We start from the raw sequence: 5,917 nt of genomic DNA, 5'->3' as shown, positions 1-5,917 counted from the left end.
TGATTGGAATGTCTAGACACTTCAAAACAATGACTTCCTGTGTCACTGGGGTATATACAGTGGGGGAAATAAGTATTTGATCCCCTGCTGATTTTGTAAGTTTACCCCCTTACAAAGACTTGAACAGTCTATAATTTTTATGGAAGGTTTATTTTAACAGAGAGAGACAGAATATCAACAAAAAATCCAGAAAAAAAACATTAAATAAAAGTTATAAATTAATTTTTATTTAATTAAGGGAAATAAGTATTTGATCCCCTACCAACCAGCAAGAATTCTGACCCCCACAGACCGGTTATGTGCCCATGAGGCACACAAATTAGTCCTGTCCCTGTATAAAAGACTCCTGTCACAGAATCAGTTTCTTCCGTTCAAATCTCTCGACCACCATGGGCAAGACCAAAGAGCTATCAAAGGACGTCAGGGACAAGATTGTAGACCTGCACAAGGCTGGAATGGGCTACAAGACCATCAGCAAGAAGCTTGGTGAGAAAGAGACCACTGTTGGTGCGATCATTCGAAAATGGAAGAAATACAAGATCACAGTCAATCACCTTCGCTCTGGACCTCCATGCAAGATCTCACCTGGTGGGGTAAGAATGATTCTGAGAAAGGTGAGGTCAGTCCAGAATTACATGGGAGGAGCTTGTCAATGATCTCAAGGGAGCTGGGAGCACAGTCACCAAGAAAACCATTAGTAACACACTTCGCCGTAATGGATTGAGATCCTGCAGTGCCCGCAAAGTCCCTCTGCTCAAGAAGGCTCATGTACAGGCCCGTCTGAAGTTTGCCAATGAACACCTGAATGATTCAGAGAAAGCTTGGGAGAATGTGATATGGTCAGATGAGACCAAAATTGAGCTCTTTGGCATCAACTCCACTCGCCGTGTTTGGAGGCAAAGAAATGCCCGGTGGGGATGGTGTTCTTGGGGTCATATCCAGCATTTCTCTGCTCCCAGCTCCCTTGAGATCATTAACAAGCTCCTCCCGTGTAATTCTGGACTGACCTCACCTTTCTCAGAATCATTCTTACCCCACCAGGTGAGATCTTGCATGGAGCTCCAGAGTGAGGGTGATTGACTGTGATCTTGTATTTCTTCCATTTTCGAATTATCACACCAACAGTGGTCTCTTTCTCACCAAGCTTCTTGCTGATGGTCTTGTAGCCCATTGTGCAGGTCTACAATCTTGTCCCTGACGTCCTTTGATAGCTCTTTGGTCTTGCCCATGGTGGTCGAGAGATTTGAATGGAAGAAACTGATTCTGTGACAGGAGTCTTTTATACAGGGGCAGGACTAATTTGTGTGCCTCATGGGCACATAACCGGTCTGTGGGGGTCAGAATTCTTGCTGGTTGGTAGGGGATCAAATACTTATTTCCCTTAATTAAATACAAATTAATTTATAACTTTTATTTAATGTTTTTTTCTGGATTTTTTGTTGATATTCTGTCTCTCTCTGTTAAAATAAACCTTCCATAAAAATTATAGACTGTTCAAGTCTTTGTAAGGGGGTAAACTTACAAAATCAGCAGGGGATCAAATACTTATTTCCCCCACTGTATATGTGGTGACACAGAGGCCAAATTCTCTAGGTCATTGTTCAACATGGAACAGACAAGGAAAGGTAAATAAAACTAAGAAAAAAGTGTGCTGATCTTCATAAGTCAAGGAGTGGCCATAAAACAATAGCTACTTACCTGATAATAAAAGTTCAAATCAAATTGAACTGTGACAAATGTAAGTTTGCTAAATGCTACTGGAACTTCAGATGAAAGAAAAACTGATTTATTTGGCAACAAACACTCAATGTCAGTTCAGTGTATGGAGAAAGATGACTACTCTAAAAGAACCTGATGCCCACTGTTATGTATGGTGGACAGTCTGTGATACTGTGGGTCTGTTTTTCCTCCAACGACCCTGGGAACTTTGTCACGATACATGGCATCATGAACTCCATGAAATACCAGGACATTTTAAATCAAAATCTGTCTGCCTTTGATAAGAAACTAAAAATGGGTTACAGATGGATCCAAAACATACATACATATTAACACAAACTGGTTTAGTGAACACAAAATCAAGCTTCTGTCATGGCCATCTTGGTTCCCTAATCTAAGACCATGAACCCTGTTTAATGCAGAGGTGCCAAATATTATGGTACATGTAGGTTTGTCAAAAATAATTGTTTTTTAGAACACATTTAATTAAAGAGGGATAAGATAGATTAGCTAGTTCACCAAAAAGGGGGGAAATTCTCATAACCCATTTTATTTTTTATTTTTTATTATTTTATTTATCTTTACAATATGTAAAGAGATGGGGAGTAGAAATTAAATAAAAATTTAACAGCCACTCAGGTAACCAAAGGTAATAAAGCTCAAAAAACAACATTTTAGGGACTTTGGGGGTAGAAGAAACAGGGGGCCATGCAGCCCGCCACAAATGTGCATGGCATTTGAGAAGGTGGGGCTGTAATTACATGCTAGACTGTGAAGCACACCTCCCCCAGGCCTCCAGGGAAGCGTTTGTAAAGGAAGGAAGGAAGTCATTTTTGGAGCCTAAACAGAGAAAACCTCAGGGGGGAAAGAAGAGAGAAAGAAATAAGAGGGAGTTTTAAAGAAGAGTAAGGGACCAAAAAGCAGCCAGAGAAAGACTAAGGAAATGTAAATGTGGCATGGAATTGTGGGACTGTCAGAGGAAGTGGTACAGTTTCCTTGCCAAAGGAAGTGCAGTGAGGATGAGGTGGAACATTTGCTTTAAAACTCATTGTTACACAATCTTCGCTCAGCCTTTGGCCGTGACTGCCTACTTCCCAAGGCTGGAGAGGGTGTGAAGTAGCTCAAATTAGCACAAAATGTTTCCTTTTGCACTCCAAAATCCTGAGGAAAACCTTTTCAAAAAGTGTTGCAGGATGATGCAACATGATGAGATGCAAGGATGATGAGTTAGTTAACCAGTAAAATAAAAATAGTTCAAATTGACTTTGGGATTTTAGAATAGGAGTCACTACAGTGATACCTTGAAACTTAACATGATTTGGTTCTGGAAGTGGCGTCGCGTTTAAAAGGCGTTAAATTTCAAGGTATTTTTTCCCATAAGGATATTTGGGAAACCTGTTAATGCATTCCATGGTCCTGTGGAACCGCATATATTTTAGGCTAATGTAAAATAATGGGGTTGTGCTAACACTTTTACACTGAAAATAACACAAATATAATATAAAACACTGAAATACAATGAAAACAATACAATAAAACCTGCTTTTTACCTTTACTTATTTATTGTTTCCTTAATCGTGGAGATGCTTGATCTTGGAATACCGTATTCCATTCAGTAAAGGCACATTTACATGAGAAGCGGCAAAGCCACTTTTGAGCCGGCTGTGCCGTTATTTCCTATGGAGTGTAGCGGTGACTTATTGTACTAAAACAACAAGCGAGGAATTTCATTACATTTACATTTTCGACATTTAGCAGACGCTTTTATCCAGAGCAACTTACAGTTGTGACAGTATACAATCTAAGCAATTGAGGGTTAAGAGTCTTGCTCAAGGGCCCAACAGTGGCAACCTGGCAGTGGAGGGGCTTGAACCGGCAACCTTCTGATTACTGGTCCAGTACCTTAACCACTAGGCTACAACTGCCCTCATTAGTGGAGAGAACTTATGAGCATTAATAATTAAGAGAGGTTTAGTGTTCCTGTGTCATTCTTTTAGTACAATAAGTCACTTGTTTTAACAATAAGAGTTTTAGACTTTCTCGAAAAAGCTCATTCTCACAAATTCTCAGCACCCCAAGCTATAACACAAGTTTAAAAGTGAAACAGAAGGAAAATCCAGCTAAACACAGATACATGTGGACGCTTTCAGAGTGCATTCGGCGGTAATTCCACACAAATGCAGATTCATCTCATAGTTGCACTTTGATGACGTCTTACTGCACCGCTCAAGCCAAGCGGCAGTCGCACACACGGCGAGTTTAAGGTAAACGTCGAGTTTAAGGGTACAAGTTTTTCAAAAGACGTCATGTTTCAAAAATTCCAAGTTTAGGGGCTGTCGAGTGATAAGGTACCACTGTACTTACATTATTCTATAGCCATTTAATGAATACTAGCCAGATTGTTAAATAAATTAATTAATAAATACATAACATAAACACAAACATTAAACATTGTCAGCACACTACAGCACAGAAAAGTCTGTTACACTAACGTAATTATGACGTATGATTGCGCCTCATTTCATACAGTTAGCAAATAACAAATGTTAAATCGCTAAACACAATTCTTACATTTTGAATTTCATAGCAAACTGCTAATTCCACAGGAAGCGGCTCATGTCACGGTCTGTGGCGCAATGTGAATTAGGTAGGGCCTTAATTATGATAATTACAAGCATCGGGTTAGCTTCCAAAGGAGGACAAATACATGTCCGTCCCGACATTGTGCCAGACTGCGGACAGGCAGATGAAAAACCGCTCTGTCCACCTTAAACCGGACATATGGACACCCTACCCAGGACAGGTGGCAAAACCGTAACCTCTCACATTCACTTAATTACACCTAGGGACAGTATAATGTAGCTAACACTGTTTGCATGTTTTAGGGGGTAAGTAAGGACAAAAGTACCCAGAGAAAACCCACATAACATTTGGGAGAACATGTTACACTTCTCCAAAGCAGAAAATAGAGTTGGGGATGAAACCTAGGTTGCCAGGACCTATTTTGCTTTTATATTTTTCATACCTGTAGCAATGATCATGAATACTGTAAATTTTACTGTAAATTCTACTTCAAGTTGCAGCTCTATGTTCATAAGTCTAGTCATAGAATCAAAACAACTATTTTTGTCAGTCATCAGGTTCATATTTCTCAGTTTGGGTTCTTATGTTCTATATTTTGTTGGTGGTGATTTGATTCTCCTCAACTTCCAGCTCTTTTAGACCACTGACTGCATCACAAAAAGCAGAAAAAGATTAACATGCACATGAACAAATGCATCTAAAGTCCTAACAAGGACAGTCACTGCAGGAGCTGTGCTAAGGACAGAGGGGTATCATGTTCACATTTGTTTCAGATTTCATCCATGTAAACAAAGCGAGGCAGCCAGACACACTGGGGCCCATTTTAAATTAGGCCCCAATAAGACCCCCCTTCCCCCTCTTCATGCCTTTGATAGACTCCAGGCTTGATCTTGCTAACAGTTATTTTTGTTTTTATCATTATTCCCTGGTTGGAGTTGAAAGATGTCTTGTACTTCAGTGGCACAGCAGGGAGGCAATAGAACCTTGTCCCCACATGTGCAAGAGGAAAACAAGGAGGCGAAGCAGAGCTGCCACATGTGGCTTTCCTGTATCCAAAAGGACATCGTGTGCTATAGGATGTGTGTGGGAGAACATCAAGAGCAAAGACATGAGGCCTGGAGAGCAAGCTTCATATCCGTCTTGATTTTAGTTTTTTTTATGCTTGTAGAACAATCAATTGTATCTATATATTTATTCAGTCTAAATCATAAGTATCCATGGCAGTACTCAGTTTACACCCTTTTATACCTAAAGACAATTCAGCTAATCCATCTACTGACATGTTTTAGGATATAGGAGGAAAACAGCAACTAAAGAAAAAAAAATCAATCTAAGTTTCTGGACATGCATTGAATCAACACTACTGTGCCTTTTATTAATTAATACCCTGGTAAATGCATTGTATGGATGAAAGTAAGTAGACACCCCTTGTAACTATTCAACTGTTTTAGCCATACTTAACAGGTATATAAAATGTATTATGTAAATTAAAAAGCAGGGTCCCTGATCTCAATTATACACTGATCAGCCATAACATTAAAACCACCTCCTTGTTTCTACACTCACTGTCCATTTTATCAGCTCCACTTACCATATAGAAGCAATTTGTAGTTCT

The sequence above is a fragment of the Trichomycterus rosablanca genome, chromosome 5 (assembly GCF_030014385.1).
Source record: "Trichomycterus rosablanca isolate fTriRos1 chromosome 5, fTriRos1.hap1, whole genome shotgun sequence".
NCBI lineage: Eukaryota > Metazoa > Chordata > Actinopteri > Siluriformes > Trichomycteridae > Trichomycterus > Trichomycterus rosablanca.
This window is presented reverse-complemented; position numbering follows the sequence as displayed.